Source organism: Tenrec ecaudatus, chromosome 5 (genome assembly GCF_050624435.1).
Source record: "Tenrec ecaudatus isolate mTenEca1 chromosome 5, mTenEca1.hap1, whole genome shotgun sequence".
Lineage (NCBI taxonomy): Eukaryota > Metazoa > Chordata > Mammalia > Afrosoricida > Tenrecidae > Tenrec > Tenrec ecaudatus.
In genome coordinates this window covers 150,665,395-150,679,526 of record NC_134534.1, presented here as the reverse complement: position 1 = coordinate 150,679,526, position 14,132 = coordinate 150,665,395, and the positions used below count along the sequence as shown (strand labels likewise).

Here is a 14,132-nt window from a genome sequence, read left to right as displayed (position 1 = left end):
CACATGCCTTGTGGTGGGCAGCCCACCATCTACCCCACAATGCCATAAAGGGCTCCGTGGGGGTGTGTCCAAGAGTCTATATTTTTAGACAGTGTCCCAGGGATGTTCAGGGATTGTGGGAAAACTGATGGTCCACCAACTCTTCCCAAGAGTCCAGAGATTTCAGTAAGGACCATTTTTTAAGAGAAGGCAACTGAGGTTTCTCAAGGCAGATGGGCTTCCACCGTTGTCCCGACACATACGTTTCTGAACCAGAGTTTAGCCTTCTGAGAGCCCAGGCAGGAGGCAAGAGGGAAAGTCTGGGGTGAGCAGGAAGAGCTTTGAGTGACTTGAATGCCCCTTTAGGATCCATCTAAAGACCCACCTATAGAACCCACATACAAAAGACAGGGGTGGACAAGGCATCCTCCGGACATTCCTGCAAGGGAATGGGGAGAAAGGGTGAGGAGCCTGGGACGCCAGGCTGGAGAAATGTAGGGATCATTCTTCAGGTAGCCAGGAGCCCCTGATGTTTCTAGAGCTGGGAGTGAGATGGCAGAGGGCAGGATGTGCCTCCCAGGAGGTACCCGGCGCTTAGAGTGACCTTGTCTCCAGACGTGGCGCAGTGGCAGCTGTCAGACACACACAGCATGGGGCACGGCACTGTGCCCGTGACTGGTGGGCACCATGAGACATACTTGGCAGAGAATGTCTGGGGTTCAAAAGCCTGGGAGGTGGTCTTCTCCCTGGGGAAGACCACAGATGAATCCCGGTAGGCCTCCCTCGAGCCTGCCCCCTGCCTCTGGTGTGGATTTTAACGCTGAGTTTTTCTTCTAGCTGAGCAGTAGCTCCTGCTAGGCACCATCTTGCAGTGCTGGAAGCCGCTGCCGCCGCTGTGCCAACACCTGCACCCGACAGAATTAGATATGAATCCGGTCCACCCAGGTTTGGAGCAAGAGCTTTAACTTTCAGCCTCTGGCACCTTCTGTATCTCAGGGTGGGGGCTGTTGGGAACATGCCCAACCCCCACCACCTCCTTTGGGCCTCTGTTTCCTCATCTCTGCTTCAAGTTCCTTGGACTCTGAAGGTCCATTTGCGGGAGAGGTTTGGTGTGTGCACCATCGGGACTTTGTGGATGTGCTATGAGTCCAGGGCCTTGGTTTTCCTCATCTACAAAATGAGCTTGCGGTTAGACACTCAGGGACTGTGTTTTGAGTCTGTGATGGTGTGGGATACAGCCAAAGGGGTGCCCCCCCGGACCCCCGCCAGCCCTTGTCAGATTCTGAGAGGGTCCAGGAAAGTCACTCCCAAGTTGGAAGATGCTCAGAGGATAGTGTGGGGAAAGTGACTTTCCTAAGCACATTCGGCTGCTGACCAAAGGTTGATGGCCCCAATCCTCCCAGCGGCACCTGGGAAGAGGGCTCAGTGCCCCGCTGTTGGAAAATCCCTTTGGCACACAGCCCTCCTGGTACACACTGACTTGATGGTAACCGGTATAAATAAAGATTGCCTCACCAGGACGGCAGGGCTGTCACGTTCTGCACGTTTTTGTGGAAACTATTTCAAATGCTGGAAACAGGTCCCTTTCTTCGGCAAAGGATGTGGCTCGCCCTTCCTCTCTCTCGGCCAGTGTTCTGTCTTCTGCCATTGTCCTTTGTTCTCTCACCCTATAGAGGAACCCGAAGAGCCACTGAAACGTGAGGGCGTCTGGCCCCGAGACTGGGTGTCCCCAGGGCCCTAAACAATACTTCGTGCGCCAGGACCAGGACGAGGTGTCAGGAAGCAGCTTAATAATACATAGTTCTTGCTCATGAGTCTGTCTTGGGACAGTGACAGCGCTAGCCGACAAGTACCTGGGTGGAGGCGACTGGTTGCAGGGCCTGGAAAGCCGGGCGTATTGGGAGGTGGGCCTGGGATGAGATGGGAAGGGCTCACCGAGGGAGCAGTGTGAACAGAGGCGTGGAAGCCTGGGATCTGTGAATTAGTAACTTCGGCAGGGTGCCTGGGTTTTGATGGTGGAGGGTGTCAGAGACCCAGTGTCTAAATAAGTGGAGCAAAATCCCCATCAACAACTCCTGTGTGTGTGACACACGCGGTACACCTTGGACCCCAGTGGCAGACATGGCTAATCTAGCTCCACCTGTTACCTCGGGCGCCAGAGGCAGACATTGTTAATCAATCACTGCCCCCACCCCCCACCCCCCACCCCTGCCCTACTGTATATCTATATCTCCCTAGTTTGTGTGTTTTTTTTCACTAGGACAGAATAAGAAGCCTCTTCCTCTTTAAGGAGAACCCTGTGTCAAAGAGGAACAATGAGGACAGTAGGGGTTGTTTACATTTAATAACCTCGATTCCCCCCACACTGTGGGCTGGCTCCTACACCCATCTCAGACAAGGGCCCTGGGCTGGAGGAGCGCAGGGGACTCCTCCAGGAGTCCTGGCGGGTTTCCATGGGACTGTGCCATCCCGCTGAGTCTTGGGGACGGTGCCCTGGGACTCACAGCCCCGGGCGCCCTTCGCTGACCTTGTCACTGAGGGAGGGCTTATCTACTTCCATTTTCACAGAGCCAGGGAGGGGCTCTCGGTCTGCTTTACCCAGCAGGCAGGCAGAAGAAGGCAGCTTCATAGTGCTTACCTCGGAAAGGAGAAATTTGAGGAAATGGAAACCGAGCTGTGTGTGTGTGTCCTCCCGAAATAATCCAAGGTTCTGTAGAACCCGGGACCATGGTTGGCCTCACCCACCCCCACTTCCGGCAGAAAAACCAGGTTGCCATGGAGGGCCCGAGCGGTGGGGAAAGCGATGATCGAGGAATGACAAGCCAGTTGCCGGTGACTCAGTGTCCACTGCCTGCTGACTCACTGGCACCGCCGCTGCTCCCCCTGCCTTGGGTTTGAGCCTGGGCCCCTCTGGCTGTTGATGGAAGCAGGTATAGTGTGGGCAAGGGGATGGAGCAGAGGCTTCGCTGCCCACTCCCTTTGAACCCCAGTCTAGAGCAGAGTTAAGCTGGTGGTCAGACCTGGCCCCCACACACCAGGAAAACAAAAACAGCTCCAGGCGGAGCAGTGGTCCAAACTCACACAGGGAGGGCACAGGTGGCCCAGGGCAGGTGGTCCTGAGCCCTAGGTGCAGCACCCAGAGCTCCCCTCCACTCTTGCCCTCCTCCCTGCCTCCCCACAGCCTGCTGCCTCCGCCTCTGCCTTCCATGCCAGGGCGGGCGTGGGGTTTGAGCCCCTTCAGATGGGATCCAGGAGGCTTAACTGTTCTCATCTCTGGAGTGTCACCTTCCTCCCTGAGTCTGACTCCTGCCAGGCTGTGAGGCCTCGCTCAGTGGGATCATTGCTAGTTCTTCCCCAAAGCCTTTCTCGGTGCCCTTGGCTCAGCATGGCACTCCTGCTCTGCCTTGGATCCCAGGGTAGCTAGTGACGTTAACACTGTGAGGGCAGCGAGGTGTTTGGGGTTCCCAGCAGTGCCGCGGGGCCAGGCACAGTGTGCGTGCTCGGTACATGCTGCCGGAACCTGTCCGAGGCAAGTGAGAGTCTTTGCTTCTTTGTTCCAAACCTTAAGGAGGACCGTTCTGGTGAATGTCCCCTCCATGAGGGGAAGTGACTTGCCAAGGTCATGTAGCATCCAAGGGTGGCCCTGCCCTTTCTGAAGCCAGAGGTTTCACTCACTGGGGAGCGGGGTCTACGTTCAGCCTACAGGGATCATCTCTTCTCTGTGTCACCCATCCCGGACTGGCCCCTCACTGGGGTACTCAGCCCACCACAGAGCTATGTCACTAGTGGGTGACAAAGCCAGTGTCTCTGGGCAGATGGCGAGAAGCTGGGGCTTCTAGCTCCAGCATCCACATGACAAGACAGGCTCCAACCTTGATCTCCCAGACTTCCCCTCCCTGTCCCCCTGTGGCTTTCTCTTTTCCTTTCATGTGGCCACAATGACCCACTTTGTACATGCTGTTCCCTGTTCTTTAAAAAAAAGAAAATTGAGTGTGTGCCTTAGGTGAAGGTTTACAGATCAGATCATCATTTTTACATTCAACAGCGTATTACCCCCCCAGTAGTTTGCCCTGTGTCCCTCTGCTTGAATTTGCTCATCTTCCTTAGAATAGTGTCTTCCTAGCTCTCCAGGTTAACACCTGCCTGGCCTCTAGCTGGGGGGATCTGCAAACTTCAGCTTGAGGGCCACATGCTGTCAGGATGAGGGGGTTCCCGACATTTGAACGGGTCCTCGGGCGCGATTTTGCGATTGTGGAAAATATCAAAGACAGACCGACAGTGGGACACAGGGGCTTCTTGTCGAGTGCATTTTCCAATGGGTATAGATAGTGGGGCTTCCAGATCTTTCATCAGGCATGCTTGTCCTACAGCTAACATATACGTAGTTAATGGGTGCCAATAAACAGGCAATGACATGAGTCATCGTCATGATCTAGTGTTCGTTGACCTCAAACCCCTCTGAGCCCACCCGGGGTAGCTATCTCTGATCCTTGTCAACAAGAGATGTCAGAGCAGAGTGTGCTCCGTGTCATGGTGGGTTGGCTATAGAACCTGATTACTTTGCTCCACAGATAACCGTTAGGCATTGCGAAGTAGCGGACGCAGAAATGATCCGCTTTATATGGTGGCTCCTCTATGACAGTTCTTTTATTGGGGAGGGGGTGTTATTGGAGGGACTGTGTACAGTCATGAGAATGTATATTGAGATTCATGTATATCTCCTCACTGTGAGAGTCTTCCCATCACTGGGAGCACGGATGACTGAGCTGTATTACGTTATCGTCCCGTCCCTCAGTTTACCGCACTAAAGGGCTCTTTTGGTCCTCATGTGTGATTCTGAAGGAGAATTGAAAATTTCCAAAGAGTCTCATTTAGATCTTGGTGATGTCACTTGTTTGGGGAACTATTTGGATGGCTCTCAAGGGATTCTTAAATTGTTGTGAGTGACAGGATTGGCCGACCCCTGCTCTGGCTGATTGCTTCCTCTTCCACTCCCAGGAGCCGCGGAAGTCTGTTTCTTTTAATAGGAAAACGTGTTCTTATTTTTTTTTTAAATAACGGGTCTCGTACAATATTTGTCCTTAACGATTAGAACACCCTTCCCCCAGCTCTGTCAGATAGATCTCAGCTTCCATGGCATTTAAAAACATGGACCTGGCGCCAAGCACCTGAGTTCACATCTCAGCCTCGTGACCCTGGGCAAGGGGTTTCCCTCTCTGCAGGTTATTGGAGGTCATTGCCTGTGCTGTGGAGTAAACATAAGTCAGCACCTGGAAAGGGCTTCCACTGTGCCTGGTTCACAGAGAGCCCTCGATTGGCATCTGCTGCCGGTGAACGCAGGCTGGTCCCATCACGCACGTAGCCGCCTACTTTGATGTCTCCAGCCACTTTGGTATTGTAACGCTTAAGCATTCAGTTGGTAATCGAAAGGTCTGTGAGTCTACCCCACCAGTCACTCTGAGGGAGAAACTCCCCCAGGATCCGCTCCCATAAAGATGACTGCTGTGGGCACCCGTGGGGCGGCTCGACTCTGTCCAGCACAGATATCACTCAAAGCTCTCAGCCATAGACGCCGCGGGCCGGTCCCTGTTGGAAAGATCCGGTCATTTGCTTACTTTGTGTCCGCCTTCCGCCTGGAACGTCAACCCCTTGGGCCTCTCTGGGGTCCTCAGTTCTAGAGTAGTGCTGGCACACCCAAGTAGGGCAGGATCTCAGCTTGCTGTGTGCTCCTCCTGTCCCCCTACACACACACACACACACACACACACGTCTAGGGCCCGGGCCTGATGGCCCAGCAGAGCCATTGAGACCCATCCTCTGACTCACAGCCCACTACCCCACCCCCTAACTCGGTTCCCCTTCCCATCCACCCTGCACTGACCCCAGCCCTGCAGGGCAGCTTCAGCATGTCTCTTCCTTCCTCACCCTTCTGGGGTGCCCGCGGTTTGCTGTTTGTCCTCTCTTCTCCTTCCCAGCCACTGGGGAGTTGGGGTATGCTCTGTGACTTCCAAGGAGACTAGGAAACGGTTTGGATGCAGGCTCCAGACTGGTTTTAGCTACACAGGTTCTTGTAAGGGACGATGGCCAGGTGGCTGTAGGTGGATCCACGCTCCTACCCCAAGTTCTTCACCACACTGGGGGAGTGGCATAGTGGGGGTAGGGTGTGTGTGTGTGTGTGTGTGTAGCGGGGGTAGGGTGTGTGTGTGTGTAGCGGGGGTAGGGGTGTGTGTGTGTGTGTGTAGCGGGGGTAGGGGTGTGTGTGTGTGTGTGGCGGGGGTAGGGGTGTGTGTGTGTATGTGTGTGTGTGTGGGGAGCACATCAGGTGATGTTGTCAGAGAAAGTTGGGTTTGTTTGTGTGACACTAGAAAGTGTTTTTGTGCAGTGTTTCATCAGAAATGTATTATTTTTTATGAAAACATCCCTGTGGTGATTTATAACAACAAAAATATTTTTCGTAAGTCCAGCTCGCATGTATCAATATGCCTACAAGGCGAAAGCTCCAGGTGCATGGCCTTTTAGAACTTTCTAACGCACTCGGGTGCGGGCTGTCCTTCCACAGTGCCCGCGATGCTGGGAAGCAGGTGGCTTTCTTTGCTTGCCTGCGCTGCTGTTTGCGCTGCTGCTGCCTCTGGCTGTTCTTTTTTGGCTCCCATTTTGTTAACCTGTCTGGTGGTTTCGCTACACTGTTGTGGTTTATGAACCTATAGCAATGTAGTAACTCTTTTGAGAATGACATCGTGATTAAAGGAAACGAAAGAAAAAGTTACTAATAAGTTACTACGTTACTAATTTTAAAAACCAAATCCAAACACACTGTCATCGCATGGATTCCGATCCACTTTGGGCTCCCTAGAGGTTCTGAGCCGGTAAATCTTTATGAAAGGGGGCAGCCTTGCCTTCCCCAAGGAGTGCTGGTGGGTTGGACCCCTGACCGTACAGTTAGCAGCCCAAGGCTTGGCCGACCATACCACCAAGGCTCCGGAGTTACTAATAATGTTGTAATTCAATGTAGAAACATTTTTACAAAACAATTTTTTGTCAGTATTCTAAGAAGTACTGCACTTCAGCACTTCACACTCTAGGTATCACATGGTATTCTATGTGTAAGATTGATAATAGATAAATATTATTAATCATTCTATGTGGTTGGTACAGGCAGGGGGTCCTAGGAGGGGAACGTGACCCCAAACCTAAGGATGCCACCACACCTTCACGGACTCTTGTCTTCTGCAAACTTCAAACCAAGGGGAACTAACTCCTCTGGCAGGTTCCAATCCACAGGTCACCTCGGTGCAGATCCTGGCCCAGCATCTTCTAACTGTGTGATCCGCCCCTTCTGAGGCTTGATTTCCTAGAGCGGACTTGCGGGAGAGACAGAACTTCTGCAGGCTGAGGTGACCTCGGCCGTCTGCTGACCGGGGAACAGGGGGGTGCGGGGCTGTCTCGGTAAGACAGTGAGCATTCACGGGGTAGCCAGCCTACAGTTCAGGAAAGACTTGGGACCCCGGCTAGATCCCAAGCCCTGTCCCTGGAGATTCCATAAACAGAATTCACTTTCACTGGGGCTGGAAGGTTGTCGCTCATTGTTTCAGCTTTGTTCCGGGCAAAACAATGTTTGGGTTCCTGGATGACCTCACTGGAAAGAATGAGCGGGGCGGTGCCGCTGACTGGCCCAGCCCCAGCCCCAGGAAGCCTGTCTGTCCTTCAGGGCACCACCTCAGACTGCGATCTGGCCCGGCCGGTTGCAGACAAATTAGCTCCAGGCTGAGTTGGGTCTTGGGGGTGGTGGTGGTGGTGGTGGTGGTGTGTCGGTGTGTGTGTGTGTCTTAAAAATTGGAAACTGTATATGCACATCCACATTTCAGTATCTCTTGAGAAATTGGAGCATCTGGTCTCTGTGGAACACCCCCAGCCCCCCCTTCCAAAAGGCAGGGGCAGTGCCTACTCTCCCCACCCCACCCCCCGGCTTAGCCTCCTTTCTTAAGGCCCTTGCCTGCCAGGCATTTGCCCTAGTAATGCTTGGGTTAACGTTTCCTCGCAAATAGATAACCAAGCTAGCCCATGATCCCACCAAATTATTAAACCTTCTGAGTAACTTTGTATGGGGGGGAAATGAAAGACTCCCCTTTCTTTTCAAGGGCGCCCCAGTGGCAGAGTGGTTTCAGGTTGGGCTGCTCCCCAGGAGATGGGGCTTTCTCCTCGCGGGAAGTCAGTCTCAGAACCCCCCCCCCACCCCCGGGGCAATTCTATGTGCTCTTTCCTACAGCGTCACTGTGAGTCGGAGTCAACTTGATGGTACTGAGTTTTGAGCATCGAGTTCTTTTCCTGATGAGCTAACTTCGTCAAGAACAGGCAACACTCCCAACACGGAACTTAACATTGATTTGTCTGCCCCAGTACGGATCGCTTACCTGGGAGGCCTAAGCCGGTTGCCCTTAGTTGCTGATGGAAAGGCAGGTGGGCGAGCCACCCAGCGGTGCTGCAGGAAGGAGGCATCTGTTTGCATACAGTTACAAGCAGTGAGGACACGGAATTGGCCCCAGCTCCAGCTCGATGGCAACGGATTTGGGCTTTTCTGAATAATGACTGCCAGCCCCCGCCCCCCCCCCCCCACACACACACTCTGACTCTGGCAGGGATTGTGTGTGAGTCACATGCCTGTGCAGGCATTACTAGTTGACCTCAGCTCTCCTCGCTGAGTTGGCAATCCGTGGACCCGGTGCTCAAAAAGATCCCCTTCCAATCTACTCGAAGTCCCGGGGGGAAACCCCTATTTGCCAGCAGGCTCCTTTCCATGGTGACAACTTCCCTGAGCCTGTGCTGTTTAATCGGAGCAAAGGTCGACATTGCTTGTCCGGCCTGCCCCTATGGCCCTGGGCCCTGCCTGTTCCCCAAGAGCCCTGCCTGGCCTTCCGCCTGTGGCCTCCATCACGTGGCCCTCGCTTCCCTGTTTGTCCGCTTCTTCTCTTAATTTGTCAGGCTGGTGTGAGGCCTGGGGCTGACTTCTTAAAGGAACCAGACCCCATTTCACTTGATGAAGTCACCAAATCAGTGAGCCAAGAGAGTGGGAGGCTGAGAACATGAACTTTGAAGGGTAAGGCAGATTGGAAGCCCAGTCCAGCTCTGGACAAGTGAACTCCATCCTCCTGCGCATCAGTTTCCTCATCAGCAAAGTGGTCTGGCAGCATGACCCGTGGATGGGGACTAAGAATGCATGCAGAGTGCTTCACAAGGGACCAGGCTCTTAGGGCAGCTTCCTTCTTATTGTTAATCAAACACTTAGGATATACAGCCTGGCATATGGTATAACACAATTCCAATGTGACCAGGCATCTTCTTCAAGAAGAGATTATAATTTTGATCACTTAGTATGGCCTAGGGCCTGAGTGGAACAGGTGACAGGCAGTGTTTCTGTCCTGCCCCATCCCTGAGAGGTCGATGGCATTTTTATCTTCTCTCTTGACCAGTGAGGAAACGGAGGCACATTGGTGGTCCCAGTGAACCCAGAGCGAGAGGTCCCTGCCTACTCCTGAAAGAGTTGAGGGCAGGGAGCCCCGCCTGGGGCCCACTCAGACCTCCAATCTGTTTCTCCACCTATGAAATGGATCTGTCTGCCAGGACTCCTCCGGTCCCCAGGTCCAGATGCTGGGAGCTGCTTGCCGAACCCACAAAACGGGCTCCCCGAGATTTACTGAGAACCAGCCAACTGTCCAACCTTTCCTTTCGGCCTGCTTTGTGCTATTGGGGTTGGGGGGACCTTGCAAAGAAGGGAAAGGCTGAACCCCCTTCCTCCTGGGGCGGGGTAAAGGTCACAAGTGTTGACGTCAGTGATAATAGGTTTCAATCTCAATCTGCTGTGTGATGAATTCGTTTAAATGACCTTTTACCTTTTTTTTAAAGATCATTTTATTGGGGGCTCTTACAGCTCGTATAATAATCCAGAAATCAGTTGTATCAAGCATATTTGTCTCTATGTTGCCATCATTATTTTCTAGACATTTACTTTCTGAGTCCTTGGTATCAGCCCCCCTCCCTCCCCAGTGACCACCCCCCTCCTTTTGACTCCTTGATAAATTTATTATAGGATAAATTGATGTTACCTTGTGAGACCTGCAAAATGATTGGGTGGGATAAGATGTTTGGGGTTCACCCAAGGGATCGGACAACTTGCTAAGGTGGATGGAACACCACTGAGGCTAAGGCTATGCAAATTAGGTGTGTGGAACCCTAGTGAGGAGGTTGGCCAGTTTTGCCAACCCACTAGGCTTAAAAGGAACCACCTCAGCAGAGGGGGCTCCTTACTGCCACGAAGAAGAAGGGAGGGGATTGGAGCATGTCATCTGGATGCAGGCTTCCTACCATGAGAACCTCCTGGGACCAGGAGGTAGGGGGCCATCCCATCTGAGACGGTGCCAGCAGAGCCAGGAGACCCGTGGGAGGGGTCACACAGGCTTACAGGCCCACAAAGCTAATAGGCAAGCACATGTGTTGACTCTGAGCAATGAGTGCTTAAGGCTGAGGCTTTCTGGCAGAATCAAGTGCCTTTGGGCATTTATCAATAGAGCTAAAGAGCTTCCTAAATTGCTTGCCTGAGCAGGGCCAGAGGGCCTAGGGCTGAGAGCCAGAGGGGCCGGCCTGTGGGCCCCATCAAGACTAAGCAGTTTTGATTCGAGAGCTGTGTTGTGTCGGAGTCTCTTCCCTGTTAAACGCCACGATCCGCACTGTGGTTGTGAGTTCGGTGTGGCAGCTGCAACAGCATTCTGAAGCCAGCAGAGAAGTCACGCCGGGAGAGGCGTCAGTGCCAGAGCTGGTGGAAAAGCTGGCGAGCGGAGGCGCGTCTGACCTCCTCACCGGAATCCGCTCAGGGCTAAGGATCCTGATTCTCCTCCCCCTTGGGAAGTTGATAAGAAGGTCCAGAGACACCTTCAGCCCTGCCCTTTCCTTGCAGAGATTCAGGTGCTTCAGGGAAGGGCAAGCAAGTTGGTGAGCCACACAGGTCACTCCAGGGTTCTGGGCAGCCTGTCCAGGACAAAGAGGCAAGAGCTTGGTCTCCCCAAAGCCATGAGTTGAGTGGTAAGTGCTGGGTGGGGCAGCCCCTGCTACACCTGCCACGCAGTTCAAGGTCAAACTGGCTTCTGCATGGGCAGCTGAGAGCTGAGGGTCAGTGAGTTGAGGGACATGGGGGCACGCAGAGATCTGGCCCCTGCCCTGCTCTGCCCCTCACTAAACCTGAGCATGACCTTTCCTGTCCTGAAAACCTGTCTTTCTAAGCTTCCTTGTACTCCAGTGCCTTCAGGACTGGCTCTGGGGAGTTCAGGCTCCTCGCCTTCATGCCTCCTTCCAACCCGACAGCCTCGGGCTTGAGCCTCTGGTTCTGTCCTGTGCAGTACATGACTAGAACTCCCTCCCATAGTAAAGTTTTCTGCGCAGTGAATAGGGAATCAAGTCTGTAAACAGCTCAGCCTACAGGAAGTACCCAGAAACCAGATCCCTCCAAAAGGCGGGGAGGGGATTGGTGAGAGCAAAGGAATATCTTATAAAGCCACTGTGTCCCTGGAACGGACTTAAATCTGTCCGCATTTGTGCCAGACTGACCAGATGACCAGCAAGGTGGTCTTCAGGCACCACTGTCTCAGGTTGCCGTGTCTGGAGCAAAGACAAGGAGGGATTTCAGTGAGACCAGGATGGAGGCTTTTTATCGGAGCCGATTCTAATCCTTTGTAGCTCTAATAACCAAAGAGGAAGCTCTTAAAATGGGGAATTATGTATCTCAGCTGCTACAGAATAACCCTGGGCCCAGCGCCAACGAAAGCAGCTCCGTGGCTAGTTGGTAGCTGACAGGGAAGCAGGCGGCTCAAATGCATGTGGAGACTTGTTCCCAAGCACGTACTGTAGGTACTGTAGCATGGAGAAGCGAGGTGGCATCTAGCTAATGGGCATGAGCTCTGGGGCCATTTGTGAGCCTCCAAAGGTGGACAGATATTCCTGGAAAGGTGTTGTCTGAGGTCAGGCTCTGTAAGCAAGGGGGGGTGCCGGAGTGAGCAGAAGCTGAGGGCCTGGACACGGCCCTGGTCCGGTCCCTACGAGCTGAGGGGTGAGCTCACTGATAATGGCGGCAGCAGCCACAACTCCGATGACAGCGGGAGCCACCCGTGGAACTCTGGCTCCATATGCCATGCTGTCGGAGAGCAGGCTCTTCAGATGCCTGCCCTCCTGCTAGCTCCACTCCCATTGCCACAACATTCCTAGGAGTTACACCTTTATACCCATTTGACAGATAAGGATCAGAGGAGAGGTCGAGGAATTTGCCTGAGGTTATTATACCCCCAGGAAGAGCCTCCCCCTGATGGACCGGGACAGGTGGAGGTCACAATGGCAAATGGGAAAGGTCGGTGCTGACCCAAACCTAAGACCTGAGAGAGGGACTAGAGCAGTTGAGTAGCTGCTGCCAGGAGAGAGGCAAATGAGCGGATAGGGGCCTCCAGGTCAGCCGAGGCTGGTGTGACTGGGAGGGCATTATGGTTTTCTGTGGGCTGTGCTGTGTTCTCTTTAGCTGCAGTGTCTAATAGATGTGTGTGCGTGCGTGTATATATGTGTGCCCATGTGTGTGTGCAGAGTAGCAGCAGGGAGACTTACAAAGAGGCTGTGCAGATGCCCATACGAGGGCTGATGCCCTGAGCACAGTGGTTGCCATGGTTACAGATGTGGGTGGCTGCCAGAACATTCAGGAGGTAGCATCAGCAGCAGGGTCTGATGAAGATGGGTTTGTACAGACATGGGTCTGGTCAGACACCCCCAGAGAGACTTGGGGAGCACCTGCATCCGCCTCAGCCTTGCCGGACCTCTTGTAGGCTTTGGTGAGGCCGTGGGCAGTGGACCTCACTTGCCACTGGCTTTGGGGGAAGCCAGAGATAAACCTAAGGGGTGGGGGTCGGATTCTGGAACTGGCTATGTCTTCTCCAAGGTCAAGGACGCCTGGGTTGCTGCAGCCCAGGTGGGAGAGGTGACATTGGGAGCTCAGTGACATGTGCTCAGTGTGGGGGTGATGTGTGGGGAGACTCCCCCTGCCGACACACGCACTCCCTCCCTGGCACCACGCATACCTCCTGGCGCGTCCAACGGGAGTCAGGAAGATGGCTTCTACCAGGAAGGGCATGTATTCAGTGTGGTGGGGCCTGGGAAATGCATTTCGTGGGAAGCCAGAGCCTAGAGCTAAGGAGTCTTGGGGAACTGTGGGTGCTGCCTCCCAGATGTCTAGACCATGTTGGGTACCACTACAAGTGGGGTTGGGGGCTCAGAGGGCAGAACCAGGCATCTCCAGGTCACCAGCCCACCTCTGGGGGAGGGGTAAGGACACACGGTACACTTGTGAGCCCCTCACCAGGAATGTGAGGAGCTGGCAGTGCCCCCCTGACATCTCAAGGGGCCTCACGAGGTTTAGTCGCTTCCAGTGCTGAGATCCAGGGGAGGTCCCCGCACGGTGGAGCCAGTCGTGTTGAGCTCGGAGGCCCCAAGGGTCATTCCCTGAACAACATCTTCACCAGGAGGGAGTTGAGTCCTACATCCTCCAATTATGCTCCGTGGAACGGGCCACAATGGGCCCTCTGATAACCATCAGGCGCACACAGCGGCACGAGAACAATGCTTGAACCGTGCAGGCTATTTTTTGCAAGAGCTGCAGCCAGCCAGGCCCTAGTCTCACCCCAGGGGACGGCAGAGAAAGGCACTCCGGGTGCCAACTCCAGCACGTCAGCATTCCAGGGGATGGGCAAGGTTGCATCGCAGTGAGCGACCAGCCTCTCCAAGAACCTTTTCTTTTCTGCTCGCTGCCAGAGTCCAACAGTCAGGAACCCCCACTGCAGGCCAGAAGAGGAAGAAGGTGGGGGGGGCCAGGGACCGGGTTTCTGTGTGCTGTTGGGCCACAGCGCCTCAGCACAACCCTGCGGGCAGGCCACACTGTGCCTGTATCAGCCTCCCCCAGACCCCCCCCCCCTGCAGCGCCCCCCCCCCCACCCCCGGCGGACCATCTTTCTGTGTCAGGCCGAGGGGCTCACTCGAACTCACGGTTGGGGAGTGGCACTGGGATTTGAACTGGGCGCTTGATCAGTTCAAAGATCCCCTGCCTATCTGCCATCATGGGGCAGACTGGGGAC

The 14,132-nt window shown here is 54.2% G+C and overlaps 1 protein-coding gene across 4 annotated transcripts in view; it reads left to right on the top strand.

Moving 5' to 3' along the window:
- The window catches only part of SLC6A6 (solute carrier family 6 member 6), a 97,712-nt gene that overhangs the window by 34,143 nt on the left and 49,437 nt on the right, over positions 1 to 14,132 (top strand). The window lies entirely within an intron of this gene.